The 19,696-nt window shown below is 34.0% G+C and overlaps 1 pseudogene; it reads left to right on the top strand.

Annotated features, from left to right (window-relative positions):
- The window catches only part of LOC100919193, a 126,216-nt pseudogene that overhangs the window by 66,167 nt on the left and 40,353 nt on the right, over positions 1-19,696 (top strand).

The following is a 19,696-nucleotide window of genomic DNA, read 5'->3' as shown; positions in this document are numbered from 1 at the left end:
TTCTTCAAGTCTCTCATCTTGAACTTATATTTCATCTCAGAAAATCAATATGGTGGGTTCTGAAATTTAAAAAGTGTGTACCCTTCTTCCTAAACTTGTATCACTGGATAGGAGTTTAGGAAAGTTTTTCTGTCAGACATCTTCCTGATTCAGCAAAAGACACAGGATCTCTTAATGAAGGTAAAATGATTACATAGAGAATTTTCTGATCTCTGATGTAGTGGATACTCTGTCACATAAACAACAGGTCAAAAATTAATTTTAAGTCCTGAGAGCATTTTATAGGAGGGAAAATGGCATTAATGAATAGTTTGTCTGGGTTTATGATTTCTATACTTATGGACATAGCTTAATATCATAATAACAGTAACAATAATAGTAATTAGTTTAACATAGTTTTTTAAAGTTTGTGAAATTGTGTGATTAAAAAAAACCTGGAAGTTGGCAGAAAAGCTGGTAAGCTAAGATCACAGAAGTTCAAAATAGTGTCAATAGTGAAAAATGAATTAGTATCATATGGAAGAAAGCATTTATTAAACATCCACTATGTGATCAGCACTATTATAAGCACTTTACAAATATTATCTTATTTAATCATCACAACAAACTTGGAAAATAGGTGCTGTTATGATCCCTATTTACACTTGAGGAAACCAAGTAGGACAGTGGTTAATTGAGTTGTTCAGGGACACATAGCTAATTAATTCCCAAGATAGATTTGAATTCATCACTTCCTGACTCCAGGTCCAGTGCTCCATTAGCTATCTTAGTTGCATCTGTATGTTCTAGCTGTCCCTAAGAAAATTCCTAGGGAGCAGATGAAGATATTTAGTTTGAAATTAGGGAGGCAATGGCTACTAAGATAAACAACAGGGTTATGAGTTTGACAGAGAAATTCCTAAATTTAGTGCACTCAGCTTTCTTTAGTATTATAAGGCTGGCTTATACTTTTTCTTCAGCTGAACATCTCCCCAGAGGACATCTCATTCATCCAAATATCTGTTGCCATTTTGCTGTTTTGGTTATCATACATCTACTTTCAGGTAGTTAGTGCAAGCATTTCAAAGCCTAGCTGAAACTTTTTGTGTCCATATGCACACCTGGTTAGTAATTGTTAGTCTAGACAAAGCTATCAAATTACTTATATTTTAGATGTGGTCTATAAGAATCTGAAAGGGATCATTTTTTAAATAAAATGTCCCATTTTGTATTTGTAGTGTCTTGTAGTCAATTTATGTTGTTCATGGTTGACCTCATTATTTCTGCCTTTTTTTTTAATAGCCTTTTATTTACAGGTTATTTGTATGGGTAACATTACAGCATTGATAATTGCCAAACCTCTTGTTCCAATTTTTCCCCTCCTTCCCCCCACCGCTTCCCCCAGATGGCAGGATGACCAGTAGATGTTAAATATATTAAAATAAAAATTAGATACACAATAAGTATACATGACCAAACCATTATTTTGCTGTACAAAAAGAATCAGACTCTGAAATATTGTACAATTAGCCTGTGAAGGAAATAAAAAATTCAGGTGGGCAAAAATATAAGGATTGGGAATTCAATGTAATGGTTTTTAGTCATCTCCCAGAGTTCTTTTGCTGGGTGTAGCTGGTTCAGTTCATTACTGCTCCATTAGAACTGATTAGGTTCATCTCATTGCTGAGGATAGCCAGGTCCATCAGAATTGGTCATCATATAGTATTGTTGTTGAAGTATATAATGATCTCCTGGTCCTGCTCGTTTTACTCAGCATCAGTTCGTGTAAGTCTCTCCAGGCCTTTCTGAAATCATCCTGTTGGTCATTTTTTACCGAACAATAATATTCCATAATATTCATATACCACAATTTATTCAGTCATTCTCCAATTGATGGGCATCCACTCAGTTTCCCAGTTTCTGGCCACTACAAAGAGGGCTGCCACAAACATTCGTGCACATCCAGGTTCCTTTCCCTTCTTTGTGATCTCTTTGGAATATAAGCCCAGTAGTAGCCCTACTGGATCAAAGGGTATTAATAGTTTGATAACTTTTTGAGCATAGTTCCAAATTGCTCTCCAGAATGGTTGGATGTATTCACAATTCCACCAACAATATATTAGTGTCCCTGTTTTCCCACATCCCCTCCAACATTTAGCTATTTCTGCTTTTTTAAACAAATAAAAAGAAATATCAAAAAACCCATATAACAAACTGACTAGAAATGACTTAGTTACTTTTTGCAATTATGATTTGTCAGTTTATCATTTGTTGTCAGACAATGGCAAAAGTTTAGGTAGAAAGGGGGCTAAAAATAACGGATAAGTTGTTTTTAGAAAATCTGTAAACTCCTTGTCTATCCTCTCCTACACAGATTATTGTAAATGAATTATCAATAAAAGATAGTGAAAATTACACACACCACACACACACACACACACACACACACACACACAATCTTGAGTGTATTGTTAGGTCATTAAATCTGGAGTGGCTTTATAATGTGAGCAAACAAACAAGAAGGAGTTTCTAAAAGACTTTACCATCTATAGGAGTCACTCTTGAAATTAAACTATGCCCAGAATATCCCTTATGACATTAATAAACACAAATTTTCTTTTTCTATTCTTTGCTTGATGTTGATAGAGAATCATTCTCTATCATTGGTTTTATCTATCAAGGAGTTTATAATTTAGCATATACACTAATGGAAGAGAGTCTTGATTGGTAAAGCTTCTCTTAATGATTCAAATGCTTTTTATTTTAAGTTAGAAATGACAAAGATAGAAGGATCCTATATATTTTATACTTTTCAGTCAACTGTGTGATTATGAAAATATGGACCTATTTATATGAATGTTATGGAATATTATTGTTCTATAAGAAATTATCAGCAGGATGATTTCAGAGAGGCCTGGAGAGACTTATATGAACTGATGCTAAGTGAAGTGAGAAGAATTAAGAGAATATTATATACAGCAACAGCAAGATTATATGGTGATAATTCTGATGGGACATGGCTCTTTTCAACAGGGAGGTGATTCAGGCCAGTTCCAATGATCTTGTGATGAAAAAAACCATGTACATGTTTAATACATATTGGATTACTTGCTGTCTAGAAGAGGGAATAGAAAGAAGGGAGGGAAAATGGAACACAAAGTTTTGTAAGGGTAAATATTGAAAATTATATATGCATATGTGTTGAAAATAAAAAGCTTTAATTAAAAAACAAAAGTAAAAATAAAAAAAAGATTAAAAAAGAAAATATGTACCTACTCTAGAAAAATAATTACCAAAAGTCTTGTTCCTTTTTCACAATTTGATTAAGGATAACCTTAATATATAAGTAGCTTATTCTCACAAAAAAATTGTAGAGATGAGAATGAAATCTTATGTTTTGATAGTTGCTTAAGTCTTTCTGATGGTCTTTCTGATGCCACTGGCCAATGTTTTGACAATTGTTTAGTCTCCTCTTCTTTGAAGTGATTTTAAAACTGAATCCTCCAGTTTTTGAAAAACTTTTTTGAAAACAAAAATTTTCAAAATATTAGTTGTTTCCATCATGGATTTCTTTGTATTTTAATCTGTTCCAGCTACCATCCTGGGCTTTATCTAAATTGCTACTTCTACTTCTCATGTAGTATTTGAGAATTTTTCAGGTGTTAGAATATAAATGTAGTAATTCCATTATAAATGAGGATATGACTAATGCATTATAGAAATACCAACAAAGGTATTCCATTTTCATCTTTTGGTTTCAACTAAAAATATTATGAGAATGAGTCAAATTGATAAGGTATCACTCCAGATCATTTGCCCCCAATATTGGCTTTGATGATTTTAGGAAACAAAATTGATTCCAGTGTCAACCTCCCTATTTTAAAATGGTCTTGTACTCTGAACCAGTATTATTCTGCACTGCCATGCTTTAATTCTTGGAAATGAGATCAAGTATGTTTTGACTATGATTTCTCAGCTATTTTGGTTTTCTTATTCTGCTAACTGCTTGTGTTTCATTTAATTTTTACAAGACATGGTGAAAATCTAAGTCAAAATATTTACCTATAATAAAAGCTTATTTGAATAAATGATATTAAATTGTTCTTTCTTCAAATTTTGTGTACAGTTGAGCTTTTTAAAAAGTAGTTTTTGACTTGACTGAACATAGTCCAATAATTTGAAAATAATTCTCACATGAGAACAAGTGATTTTTCTCTTTGCACAGAGAAAAGGTATTTGATGTTTTCAGTTTTTCCTGATACTCTACTTAAGATAAGTCTTCATAACAGATAGATATGAGGTTTTCATATTGCCTATAATCTTTTGTCCTCTTTTGTTTCTTAAAACTGATGTTGCTTAATATTGATGATAGTTGGAACAGGTCATTTTTTTTCCCCTGGAGAAGGGAAGTATGAAAATAGAGGTAGCTAAAGTGACTGATGATCATTTATAAATTGAGTTCCCAACTCCAAATAATTTCACCAATCCCTTTAATTGGTCTTGTCTGACCTAGTCCAGATTTGTACATTTGTAAAAGACTTTAATTCATTTTGTTAAAAACTTGCATATTTTAGAATCTTAGAACCAACCAAGTTAATTAAATTTTAAATACTCCAATTTCTATGAGAAATTATGTGAGCAACAGTTTATTTCCCCATACCAATCAAAGATGGACATCTGTGAATGGCGGTGAAGCAGACCAAAATTTTAAATAATTATGTCCAATAAATCTAGTATTTAGGACAACTTACTGTGAAGATTTATTTACATTCTTTAGGACATTGATAATTAGAACAATCTGAACCACATACACACATATAGTGTATCATCTCCTCATTTGCCATCTTTATCTTGAAATAACTAATATCAAGTTCTCTGTTGACTTGGCTTGCGAGATTTTGTCATATTCTTCATAGATTTTTCTCTAATTCTTTATCTTCTACAATAAATTTTGATACTTAATCTGTAATTATCTTTGTAAAGCTTCTTCCTTATTTTTATCACAATCTCCATAAGGTGAAGTGACCAAATATACCATTCAGTGATATATTACTTTCAGATACAAAGAATCCAATACCATGAAGTATTTTATCTGCTAATAAAAGGAAATACCAGACTATTTTTCCATAGGGCCACAACTTCCTTATGCCTTCTGGTTTTATTTGTAGAGAAAATGTCAAAATTGATTTTTAAAAAAATTCTTTTTACTAGTACATTAACTTGTTTACAGAAATCTCCAATTTAGAGAATCAATAGTTTAAATTAATAAGGCAATGACTTATTTAGAGCTAGAAGGGACTTTAAATACCATGTAGTCTAAACTTCCTTATTTTTTTTAAATAAGTAAGGAAACTGGATCCTAGAGGAGGAGTTAAATGACTTGCTGAATGACACAGGTTTAAGAGGTAAAATTGAAACCTAAGGTTCTGACTCCAAAACCAGTGGTCTTTTCCCACTATCTAATGATATCTAAATTATAATATTTAACTGTTATTCAGTATTCAGTTATGTCCAACTCTTTTTGACCCTGTATGGGTTTTTCCTGGCAAAGATAGTGAAGTGGTTTTCCATTTCCTTCTCCAAAGAGGTTTCATGACTTACCTAGGTACACATAGATAAGTGTCTGAGGTTAGATTTGAACTCAGTGTTCCTGATCCCAGGTTCAGCACTCTAATCACGGAAGCATCTAGCTGCTTATAATATTTTATAGACAATTTCCAAACTATGTCAGCATTATTTGCTCTCTCTTCTAATGCTCTGATATAGTCATATTAGATATATAATTTGGCCATATAGGACTGAATAACATATTCTAAATCTCTGTCTGTCTGTCTCTGTCTTTCTTGAATCAATCAGTGTTTGGACAGAGGCAATAGTCTGGTCTTTACGGAGCAGTCACAGTCTATATCTGGAACTGTGCTTAAAACTTTTCCAATTGATACAACATGCCAGAAATTCGGGGAGGTTAGCACAGCCTTCAAGTCAAATTGAGTCAAGAAGTATTAAATGCTTTCTATATGCCGGCACTGTGCTAAGGACAAAGACAAGTGGAAAGAAAAACCATACCTGCTCTCAAGAAACTTATATTCTAGTAAGAGGAAACAACATGCACAAGGAAGAGATATAGTAGAGAAAAAGAGATATACTAGAGATAGCCAAGACAGTAAGGAGTAGAATCTAGAAAGCAATGAAGACATGACTAACCTGGACATCTTCCTTAAAGTTCTGAGAGAAATTAGCCAATCAGAGAAAAAAGATGCAGGGCAGAGGTGATGGTGGTTTTTGTTTGTTTTGTTTTGTTTTGCGTGTGCATGTGTGTGTGTGTGTGCGTGTGCATGTGTGTGTGTGTGTGTGTGTGTGTGTGTGAGAAAAGTCAATGTGTGAAGTGTACTTCTAAGGTGAAGAGATTTCTATGACATGCATCATAAAGTCCAGAGAGTCAGGTATACATCCTGAATAGTCTCAAAGAACCCAGGGTCACCTCCACCACACAAAGGCTTTGGAATAGGAATTCTATATTAACAAAATATCAACCAATCCCCCAAAATCAGCTTTACCTAAAAATTCTCATTAGTGTTATTACTAAACTCCTTGCAACTTTTTAATCAGAGGTCCCCTTTTATATAAGGAAAACTTTTATAAAAGTATTTCCTGATCTCTCCAGCTGAAAGTTGAAGACTATATAGGATCATTCCCCACTCTACCTCTCAGTCTCCAACAAAAAGAATTCTTTTTGCACTTTGAACTTCTCCTTTACTCATATCACATTTACTTTGTATCTTACACATTTGGATAAATGTCTCCTCCTTCCCCATTCTATTATCTATTGTAAGTTTTGTTGCTGCTGGTGCTTTTTGAGTGGAGGGACTTTATCATTCTCCATTTTGTATACCAGTGCTTAGCAAAATTCCTTACATTTAGTAGCTGCATAGTTGGACTGAATTGATTTGTGTTGGTAGAAAATTGTTGCAGAGGTGTCTCGAATTCTTGAAATAGTTTCTGGAGAAGTATTTAATTTTTAGCAGAAAAAATATAAGAAAACCAGAATCAGCAGGGGTTGACTCATCTTAACCAGGTGTCAACAGATAACTACCCACATTGTGACTCTTTTCCCGCATTTCTTCTAGGAAAAAATTCCTTCTGTGCTGATTCTGATTGTTACAAACTAATATTAACTGCTCCCTTCCTCCCCCTATAGCATACAAGGAGGAAAGGACCTATCATAACATAATTCTTTGTTTTTTTAGTCTTATAATCAAACAGTACTTCAAATCTGGTTGACTTCCCTTGTGTAGTCAAAGCTCCTATTATTTTTTATTGATAAATTTGTGTGTGTGTGTGTGTGTGTGTGTGTGTGTGTGTGTTTTGTAGAACTTTTTTATCTGTTACCAGAAGAGACTTAATTTGTCTACTCAGGGTTCAGAATAGTTTTATTTTCCTTTTGAAGAAATAAGAACAACAAACAACAACCGTAATATTCTTCTGTAAAAATATTATCTTCTCTGGAGCAGGTTTCTTGGGGGTTTCTGGAGGCAGTCTTTGTTTCAGTTCAGTGTAATAATCACTCCCAAATTCAGCCAGGAGTTAAAGTCCAATCCTTTATTATTTCCTTTCCACTCTTGTCTCCTTCCTGGGGCCCTGTTAGCTTTCTTAGAGGCCTATCTCTCTCCTTGGTTCCTGCCACTAGTCCTTTGCCTCTGCCAGCTTCAGCCTCTAGTTCCCTCTGAATCTCTACCCAGCACAAAAGTGGAAGATGGAATGACTTCTGAATGTCCTGGACTCAATCCTGATTGAGGCTCCTAGCTTATATATGCTCTCTTAAAGGTGTGAATCTTGTAGAACTCCAATAAGTACTAAGTACATTAGTGAACTAGAGAACTGTTAAATACCATGCTAAATTAGATAACTGACTTAGCACCTTGTAAGAATCCTAACAAACAACAATAACTGAAATGATCATGGTATTTTACAGTTTGCAAGTACTGCACATATAATATCTCATTTGAGCCTTGCAATAATCCTATGAAATATGTACTTTTATTATTCTCCATTTTACAGATAGTAAAATTGAAACTGAGAGGACAAATGACTTGCTTTTGTTTATGCAACTAATGAATAAGAGACTTGGGATAGTATCATCCATTTTATCTTGTTCATTGGTATTTCTTTAGTATTCTCCAATTTGTTTTCCCTCCTCAGAATATAATTCTTTAGTGGTCTCATTGAGCTCTTTAAAATTTCAGAATATTTAAAAAATCATTTTGGGATTTCTCTTGAATCATTGATTTTCATTTATTTTAAATATGTGTGTGTGTGTGTAATAGTAGAGGTTGTTTGTTTCCTCCCTTATTCCCAGCCTTTCTGTTATTGTTCTTGTTTTTTTTTTTTTTACGTTGACATCCAGTGCAATTGCTCACTATATTCAGACTTTACAAAGTTAAATATTACTTTCTTGTTCTTCTTCTTCTTCTTTCTTTTTCTCTTCCTCCTCTACTTCCTCCTTCTACCATTACCTCCTTCTTCATATCCACATGAGTAATGAATTTAACAGTTGTGAGAATAGATTTGGTTTTTCCCTCCATCTCCATCTTGCTCCTGTTCTTCTTCTTGTTTTTGTTCTTGTTTTTCTTGCTTTTGTTGTGTTTGTTCTTGTTCTTCCTGATCTTATTCTTCTTGTTTTTGTTCTCCTCATCTTTGTCCTCCTTCTCTTTTCTCTCCTCTTCTTTCTGTTCCTCTTTCCTTTCCTCCTTTTCCTGCTCATTTTAAAAATGCTTATTTTTAAAAAACTGTTTTGTTTTAAATTTTGAGTTTTAATTCTCTCCTTCCCTTCCTTTGTGAAATGCAATCTCACGACACAAGATGAAAGGTTGTATTTTCCTTCTGTGTATTTAGTATGGTGTGGTGCCTATGGCATAGAACTTAAAATACTGAAGACTAGGCCTTAAATCCCAGCTCAGGGATATATTAGTTGTAAGATCTTGGGGAAGTCATTTAATGTCTCTGTAACTTGGTTTTGTCAACTATAAAATTAGAATGTTAGAATGGATGATCTCTAAGGTTCTTTCCAGTATTAAAATTTATAGATAAGGAAACTAAGGCTTCTAGAATGTTTCATGTTGAGTTTTTGGTTATAAGATCAATGGGTATTTGGGAGAGATGCTGTGGAAATATAATATACTTTGAAAGATTTGGCAATTGACTGATAAGCAGGTTGTGGGAGAATGAAGAGTCATAAGTCCCTCTGATGATATGAAACTAAGTGACTGGGAAAAAATTGAAGTCTTTGATTAATTAAGTTATAGATGTGATGATTTTATTATGTTCAGGTCTTTATTATCTGAATTGCATTCTGAAAACCCAGGCATGTATAAAGGAGCAGACATATCTTTAAGAGAAGGAATCACAGCAGAGTACAGATAACCTGAAAACAGAAAGCAGACTTGGTCCCATGGGTGCATCTGTCTATCCATATAGCCCTTTCCCAGAGAATCTTTCATCCCAGAGATGACAGTCAAACACAAGGGAAAGATTGATAGAATCTTTCAGTACAGGTTCCATATTTCCCCAGATAAGGAACTGCATGGCATGAGAGATAGAAGCACCAGGTGCAGCCATGGTAGAATGGTAAGAGCCTCCAGATTCAATCATCTGAAGGAGCAGTGAGATCTCCATGGTATAGTGTCCTAGAAAGAAAAAGAATAACATATGGGGATAGAACAGCAATTCAGAACAGGCTCTACTATTATCCATGCAACCAGTTAGAGTGCCCATGTCCATGTCTAAGTAGATTATTTCTCTAGCAGTCTTGAATACAAAATTACTACTTTGGGGATCCACCAGATCTAAAGCTGCAAAAGTGTAAACTTTGCAGGATGTCTGAGGTGGTAAGTTAAACTAGAAAGTTTTAACTTAAGTTTTAAGCTAAAGTGTTTTTTTTTACTACACTAAAGGAAAGATTTTATCTAAGATATTTTTTGTTTTTGTTTTTTTATATAGCTTTTTATTTACAAATATATGCATAGATAATTTTTCAGTATTGACAGTTGCAAATCCTTTTATTGCAACTTTTTTCCCTCCTTCCTCCCACCCCTTCCTCCAGATGGCAGGTTGACCAATACATGTTAAATATGTTAAAGTATAAGTTAAATACAATATATGTATACATGTTCAAACAGTTATTTTGCTGTATAAAAAGAGTTGGACTTCGAAATAGTGTACAATTAGCCTGTGAAGGAAATCAAAAATGGAGGCAGACAAAAATAGAGGGATTGGGAATTCTATATAGTGGTTCATAGTCATCTCCCAGAGTTCTTTCCCTGGGTGTAGCTGGTTCAGTTCATTATTGCTCTATTGGAACTAATTTGGTTTATCTCATTGTTGAAGTGGGCCACGACCATCAGAATTGATCATCGTATAGTATTGTTGAAGTAAATATTGATCTTTTGGTCCTGCTCATTTCACTCAGCATAAACTTAAGTTTTAACTAGAAAGTTAAATGTTGATTCTATCAGTTTCAAGTTCTTGCCTCTGAGAGAGTTTTAACCTTAGAACAGTAGTCAGCAAATACTTTTGAGTTTAACGTATGAATGGCAGCATTCAAAGAAACTAGATACCTAGTTGGTCTTGGAGCAGAGGGTTCAAGTTTAATTTCTGAGAGATATTGGTCATGTATACTTATATTGAATTTTTGATAATTGATTGAATTTTGATAATGATAATTGAATTATCATTGAATTTTTCAGTGTCCCAGATAACTCTCTAAGACTACAGATTATAGAAATTTTGCCAAACTGCATTAATTGGAAGAGAGAGTTTTCTCATTTGGTAGTTCCTTCTGACAATGAAAGTATAGGTCTGGATCAAGTTTCATTTACATTTATTCTGGAAAAATTCCTTAGGACACATCCACATGCATAATTAATTTAACAGCTGTGAGAATTGGCTTTTCCCAATCACAGAGACACATGATGTTAGGGTTGGAAGGGACTTTGGAAATGATCTATTTCAATTCCTTTATTTTACATATGAGGAAATTGGAGCCTAAAGAGAAAATATCTTGACCATGGCCATATGCCTAATGGATGGTTACTGGGTTTAGAGTGGACAAATGATGAAATTGAGGCAAATAGAGGTTGAGTGACTTGTTCAGTAAATATCTGAGACTGGATTTCAATTCAGGTCTTCTTGACTCCAAGTCTAGCATTCTATCCATCATCTTGCCAGGCTACATTCCCCAAAGGATAGTCTGAGCTAATCATTAAGATGATCAAAGAAAAAGTACTGATAGTTTTCTGTTTAAGTTATTTGGATAAACATATGAAACCACTGGATTGGGCACTAGAGAGAAAACTATTAAGATTTGAGTTCCATAATTGTGATTGATGGATTTTATAAGTACATGAAATAAGAGTGGCAGCCATACCACATCCTTTTCTGTTTTTTTGCACTTATAGATTAGGAATGCAAAGTTTATTTTTTTCTAAAGGAAACTATAGCTTATTAGAGGTAGCTGTAGTATGACAGAATGCAACATCTATCTCCTGGAATCAGGAACACTTGGGTACAAGTTCTATGGGGGATGAGACACAGCTATGGCATGATATATGAAAATCTGGCCTCTATATCAGGGAGACCTAGGTTTTACTCACTATTCCCCACCCCTCCTACCTTCCTTTCTTCTACAGATTTAACTATGCAACTTATGACAAGCTACCTTTCAATGTTCTAGGCAACTCTCTAAGACTGTTTCAGAGAAGGTGCCAATCTGATTTAATAGAAAGTGTTTCCCTACTTGGAATTGCCCTCTGCTTAAGGTGGGGTTGGAGGTAGGGTAATCTAGCCTATTTCTAACCCAATTTATTGCATGATTCCTATGTTTAGGATGAACAGATGTTTCACTCCTCTGGATGCTCCTGGAAAGAGAGTGATACTACTCCTGTCTGGCAGTTTGAAAGATTTTCTATTCTGGCTACTCAGTTAATAGAAATAGGCTATTCCCATCAACATGCTAAAGGTACAGAGAATGTCTTCTCCCAGAAGCAGATCCCTGCCATCGCCTACAATGATTCTTTTATCTTAGGTGATTTGGGAATGCACACAATCCAGTCTCACTGGATTTATATGGTGAGTGAAATGTTTTAGGTAGAGTCAGGAAGACCCAATCCTGTCCCCATTTTTGTCCTATTTTCCCGGTCAATTCACTTAAACTGCTCTGAGCTTCAGTATCCTCATCTGTAAAGTGAAGATTATCATATGTGTACTATATACATGGTAGTTATTATTTTAAACAAAAGCCCATTTAACCCTAAGTATTGTACAAATGTAAGAGATACCCTAATTGCTTTGAACAAACAAATGATTCTTTTAATATCAACATCTAAAGGCAATTGCATAATTATGAATCAAATAGTCTAGCTATTGCAATTATCTTTGACTATCTTGCACAAAAAAGAAACAATTTTTCCTAATGTCTTCTACCCCATTTATTATCTTTTTTTTGATTAAATAGGAAGTCCTTGCTACTTGGCTACCAGGTGTAGAAGAAAAAATGCTAAAAGTGAGTCAGAGGACTCGTTCTGAAATGTGGTTCCACCACTTACTTTCTTGTGTGATCTTGACCATGAAACTTCATCAATCTCAGAATCATTTAACTCATCCAAAAAATGAATACATTGTTCTAGAGCATCTCAAAATTTTTTCTCACCTTTAAATTTGTGATTCTATGGGTCCATGTACATAAATACATTTTTAGTTTAATAATTTAGTCTTTGAATGGTTTATGCATAATTTTGAAAGATTTCATTGTCTTTCTCTGCATTTTTTATCTATTTTTCTCTCCCTCCTTGTGTTTCTCTATTTCTCTTTTTCCAAATTGAACTTTTCCCTTTCCCTCTTTCTCTGCCTCTGTCCATTTATTCATCCTATTTTTCTTTCTAACAAATGTAACATTTTTATGGATAATTTTGATTCTTACAAGAACCCTGTGAAATAGTTACTTTGTAATATTTATTATTAATCCCATTTCATCAGTGATGAAACTGCCTCATAGAAGCAGCAACAATCAAGAGCAAAATTTGAATTTGGATCTTCCTGATTCCATTTAAAATACTTTATCTACCACATGAGTGAGTTTTATGCATTCCTAAATAACAAATTGGAGGAGGGATGTGGGAGAAGACATCTGGGAGAAGACATTATGTGTTCCCTTAGTAGGCTGGTAGAAGTAGCCTATTTGCATTGGCTGAATAGTCAGAACAGTTGTTCAATTGTTTTTCAGGTGTGCCTGACTCTTCCTTACCTCATTTGGGGTTTTCTTGGCAAAGATACTGGAGTGGTTTGCCATTTCCTTCTTCAACTTTTTACAAGTGAGGAAACTGAGGCAAAAAGGATTAAAAGTGACTTGTCCAAGGTCAGATAATAAGTGTCTGAAACTGGATTCAAAATAATAAAGAAGAGTCTTCCTGTTCCAAGTCCAATGTTCTAGCTATAACACCACTTTATTGCCCTAACAGCTATGATAGCTGAGTCTTTAAAACTACCAGACTGGGGTAGTCTCACTTTCTTTCTGGAAGCATTTAGAATAGTGAAACTCCTATTCACCCTAAGCACAGGAACTGTATAGGAACTATACAGAAAATTAAGTTTCAGGTGGAGAGGACAAATCTGTCCCCCCAGTCTCTTCAAGGCTCTGTGGCACTGAGAAACAGGCTGTGTGTGTGTGTGTGTATGTGATCACTCCTATTTGGGTTATGTGTGAATGTATGTTTGTTCTTATATTGTGATGTGATAAGTAATTTAAGGTCTGTCTTACACATGGTTAAACTAGCTGACTATTAAAAAAAACATGTTTGTGCACTGCACATACATGGACAATTGTTTTCCAAATCAAACCAAATCAATTATTGCACAGGAATAGCCATAAGATAATGAATTTCAAAAAATAAGTGATATATCCAGTAAACCAAGTAAAATTCAAAAGAGAGTCATGAATATCTGAAGTGTCCACTTCAATTTCCTTTTTAAATATGGAGAACATACTATATTTGATGGGAGAAGTGTTGTAAGCCATGTTCATTTGGGAAACCAATGATAATGGTTGGAGCAGAACCAAGGCTATAATAGCCTCATTTTATCAAGCAACTTTGTTTGAGAAATTTGTCCCCATTGAATCTCTAAAGGCTTTGAAGCCTTTCATGGAAAGCATATTGCAAAATTATTACCTTTTTCTTTTCCACATGCTCCTTTGACCTCCTTTATTTATTTATGAATTTTTATATTGCCCTTTTACTCCAAAGAGCTCCAGTGTTTATAGCCCTAATTTTCTGCCCAAAGAGTTTGGCTTTTAGCACTATAGCATAACCTGACAGATAAGTTCTAAAAATGTTTTGTCAGGAAATGTTGCCTAATAAACCTGCTGATTTTTCATGTTTTTCTGCCACTATGTGGTTACTTAATTTACAAATGGGAGGTAGAGCATTGGGGAAAGGGTATTGAAGTTAAAGCCTAGAGTCTTGGCTTTAAATTTTGGCCTGAGTACGTACTGCCTATTTGATCTAGGGCAAATTACTTGTTTTCTTCAGTTTCCTCATGTAAAATAGGTAGGAAGAATAGGATGAAGTCTAAGGTCCTTTCTATCACTAACGGTCTGTGTCTCTGTAGCTCAATTCAGAATACTATCCCTGTATGGTCTTCTGAAACATGGATAGACAAATCAAATAGCCTCAAATTCTCTTAGATGAGAGGAAATTGTGGCAAGTATGCAGAACTAACCATTGTCTTGTGTACAATGCCAAACCTGCAAAGTCCTATTAGAGGAGAAATATCTATTGCCATGTTTTCCAGCTTGGTCATCTAGTCCTGCTATTCATTTCTACAAGGTCACTTTTGTACTTTCAGATTTGATCTTGTACCACAAGTGTGATATTTGTATATATTTGTGCATTTCTCTTGTCTCTCTTAAAAGAATGGATGGATACTCCATAAACACACACACACACACACACACACACACACACACACTCTCTCTCTCTCTCTCTATCTCTTTGTCTCTCTGTCTCTCTATTTCTGTCTCTGTCTGTCTGTCTGTCTCTGTCTGTCTCTCTCTCTCTCTGTCACATATACACACACACACACACACACACACACACACACACACACACCATTCAGTTTAACCAGGTATACTTAATGCTCTACTACTCCTACTTGCTTGAGCTAGTCCAATGGCATTGAGATGGAAGTTCAATAGAAACCTTGTGAAATTTTTGCACTCAAGAGCAAAATCCTGCCATTTCTATCCTGGTTTTCTTTGTATTTTTACTATCCATTACTTCACTGTCTTATATGTTCCAGGCAGTAATAAGTTTTTTTTTTGTTTGTTTTGTTTTGTTTTGTTTTTATCCAGGGCCCTAATTCCTTATGACTGAATCTTCTTGACTGGTTTCATTACCTTTATTACGCAGATTATATCCTATATTCCATGCTTTGAAAATGATCACTTATCTGATACTTTGAGCCTTTTCTAACAACCAGGATCTGATCTCTGAAAACTGTAGATAATAAGATCACAGAGTTTAGAAACTGAAAGGATTTTAGAGGTAATTAAGTCCAACTCTCGCATGAGATAAGATGAGGAAACTGAAACACAGAGTAATTAAGTGACTTGTTCAAAGTCACATGCTTAATAAGTATGAAGAAGGATTTGGACTCATGTCCTTCTGAATCAAAATTTTGTATTTTATTCCTTGTATATTTAGCCCAGATTTTTAGCCTTATTAGGTCACTTCTCTGGAATTGCTTGCTTCTGTGTATATTGTGACAGGATCATTATCTACCAAGACCCCCATCTTTGTCACATGGCTAGGCTAATGCTTTCTCCAGAAGGCAAGGAAGCTATTTTCAAGATTGATAGGCTTGGGCAACCCAAATTTGTCTCTACTTCCATTGGCATGGCTTTCTTGTGACCAGTTGCTATGATATTGATATGATTTTATAGGCATCTAAGGTTGTCAAAAAACTCACTGAGCTCAACTCCAGGATCTTTAGCCTAGAGGATGTTCTCAAGGACTCAGAGATAACTACATTATGTCCTGATGACCAACTGAGATTTCATTTTTATATGAAGACAAGATAAATGAGTCTATCAGAGTTACAGACTGTACTATCCTTGTTGAATATCCTTTTTATGCTACAGCTAAACTAACCTTCTTTTGTTGACTGTTAAATGATCACTTCATGCCAATATAACTTCATAACAATATAACTCATATATACATAACAATATAACTCATCTAACTTGAGACAGATCTGCTCATTACATGTATCTTCCTCTATCCTGTGTTCCTGCATTCCTATCCTAGATCCTTGCCTTGAAATGATCATTTAGTGTTGTATACATTGTGAAATGAAATGTCTCTTATGTCCTTCTTTTAATTTCCTTTAATCATCCCATTTGTACAATCCTTCCCATAGGAATCATATATCATCTTAATTTTATTTACCTTTCATCCTATCAAAATTTACTTCTAAGGAAAGAATCTGATCAACTCATCTATGGCATGTTGTGAACTACTGATAACATTTTATGCCTTTTGAGAGAATCTATAATTTAAGTAAGCCAAAGTCTGAATGAAAAGCAATAAATCTCATGTGACTGAGTTTCAGATGTTAGTCTATAGTGGAGAAAATTTTGAGTACAACCCTTTTGATGTAGCTCAGATCATAACAAGTGGTGATATTGTTATACTGGCAGAAAGGTTGCATTGGTAAATGGGATGAGGATCCCCCTATTCTTTTCCTCTTTAAAACAAAAAAAGGATAGATTACATTTAAAATTTGTTATTGTTATCAAGTACTTGCACATCAGTACCTTGTTTCATTATAAATGGAGCTCACTGAATTAGAGGTGTAATTGTATGTACATATGTTCATAATATCATGCAATTTGTTCATTTTAAATGGAATCATTTTTCAAAGTTTGAATTTCCTTGAAATTCTGAGTAAATCAATGTATTCAGTTTAGGTAGCTCCCACCTCATCCCAATACATGTTACTCACAGTGAGGAAAGGTGATTGGAAATTAAGATGAAAATTATCTGTCATAGTAAATTTATAATGAATTTAGCTTGTAGTTTTGAAATACAAAAATTCTTTGTTTCTTATGAATTCTGATATTACTACCAAATCTTGGGGTTATCAATAATTCAAGTTGGTTACTAAAGGTGACTATTGTAAGTTAGGATTTAAAGACTAGCTATGTCTATTGGGTTTTATAACTCTAGGGAGTTGATTATTTGCAGATAAACTATATATTTTGCTCTTGAAAGAGAATTTGTGGAATGAGAAGAGAAAAATAATGAAATTATCCATCTTATCATGTCCTCATTTTTGCTTAGGAATATTATGGGAATTACCAATTATATTCTGTAGGGTCTATTGATAGGGCCTAAGTTTTAAGGGTCACTATCATTCTGAAGCTATGTCTACACTCACACAGGCATAATAAACCTTCTGAGAAATATTCTGGGAAATGGTCCAGGGGCAAGATTTGAACAAATCAGTCATCATTGTCTATCTATCTAAGTGCCTGGCAGTGACTTTAGAATATCAGTTATACTGTTCATATCAATGCAGAAATTCTATGCTTATCAGTTTGAATAAATGCTTGGTACGAAAAGTTAGAATAATGGGATCCAAACATAATTTTGTTTTGATCTTGAAGGGCATGGGTTGACACTCATGGAACCATAAGATTTAGATTTTGGAAGGGACATTAGAGGATATCTAATCCAACTTCCTACCTAACATATTAATTCCTTCTACAGAAAAGCTATATTAAATTAATAAATAACTAAATAATTTTTTTAATGTTAAAAAAATTATAATGTCCAAAATATGGGAAGATGATCATCCCACGAAGCCCCAAATCAGGTCATATCTGGAATTCTACATGCCATACTTTACTACAGAGAGTTAGATTACTTATGAGATGCAGACTAGAAATAATTGAGGCCACTCTTAATTGATTTATAGTCTTGTTGGGAAGACCATACAATACACATGAGACACTCAGGTAAAAAGTTAAAAGTTAAAACTTTACTACTGACAATAAAATCAGTAGTGGAACAGGTAGGTAATGATTTTGAAGAAAGAATATTTAAAGAATTCATTCTACATGAATTCATCAGATCTTCCCATTTATCTATGAATTCCTCATATTTATTGCTTCTTTTTGTGAAATAGTTTTCCATTACATTTATCTACCATAATTTTGTTAGCTATTCTCCAAATAAAGTTCAATCATTTTGCTCCCAATTTTTGTTTTACTGGCTTTTTTTTTCCTTTACCACCAAAATGTTTCTAAGAATTGAATTGAATATGGAAGAGATAGAAGAAACTATAAATGGCAATTACAAAGTAGGTTTCACATAAATATAAGGAAGGATTTGCTAGCTATTATAACTGAACAAAATGGGACAAATTGGCCTGTGAACAAGGCAATTCACTGTCACAGAAGGTTCATGAGCAGAGGCTAGAAGAGCATATTGTCCAGAGATTCTCTATATATTTTGGAAATGAGACCTTTATCAGAACCTTTAACTGTAAAAATGTTTCCCAGTATATTGCTTCCCTTCTAATATTGTCTGCATTAGTTTTGTTTATTCTTTTTAGGAATTTGTAAATGATTTTAACATATGCATTGCGGCAATCTTGTTTGAAAAAAGTCTTTAACACTATGAGATGAAGGATTCTATGAAAACAACAAATAATAAACACTTCTCCGTGACCTGCATGATTCTGAAAATGTGATATACTATAGAAAACTTTATGAAACCCTTCCTGTATCTTTACCTCTAACCTTTTCTTTCAGTGCTTTGACTTTCTTGCATTCACCCTTAACTTTAAAATAACAGCAACTAGTATTTATATAGCAGTTAAAAGTTTGCAAAGAATTTTACAAACATGATTTCCCTTTATCCTTAACATAATCCTAAAATGTAGGTGTTATTATGATCCCTACTTCAGAGATGAAGAAACTGAGGAAGAAAGAAGTTGTGACTTACTTGCCCAGATTCGCAAGATTAATGTGTGAATCTTATTTGAACTCTGCACCACCTAACTGCCTTTTTTCTCTTATATTTTTGAGGGAAAGTTGTGTTCATGGAACTTTAAGTAACAAAAGAACTTAAATAGAATTAATTTCTAATACGGAGGAATTATGATGATGATGATGATGATGATGATGATGATGATGATGATGATAGTAAAGAATCATTTCGATTTTAAACAGCAAAAACTATGAGAAAAGATAATAATACTTGATCCCCAGGAAAAAGATGAGTAAAATGAAATAATGATAAGTAATAAAGATCTAAAATAGTAGAAAAAATCAAAATTATGTGGGAAGGAGATGAAGAGCCTTTAATTCCTATTCTGGCTGCCACTGGATTTTGCTGCAGATGTTTACAATGAGCCTATAGAGGATGAACTTAGCTCCTTTGTTTTTATTCAAATATAACAAGCATCTGTGTTATCTGTGTGTGCAATAGTCCTTAGAAAAATAATAAAAAAAAATAATTGAAGGACTGACTTGTTCTGGGATTATTTCTATCTGAACTCCATTGAATAATGATCAATAGAACTAGAAAAGTATAATGGAAAAGTCAGGCTGTCTTTGGCTTCTTATTACAGGGCCAGAGGCCTATAGTAAAGTGAGAAAGTA

Source organism: Sarcophilus harrisii, chromosome 2 (assembly GCF_902635505.1).
Source record: "Sarcophilus harrisii chromosome 2, mSarHar1.11, whole genome shotgun sequence".
Taxonomy (NCBI): Eukaryota; Metazoa; Chordata; class Mammalia; order Dasyuromorphia; family Dasyuridae; genus Sarcophilus; species Sarcophilus harrisii.
The sequence above is the reverse complement of the archived record's forward strand: the minus strand, read 5'-3'. Positions and strand labels throughout refer to the sequence as shown.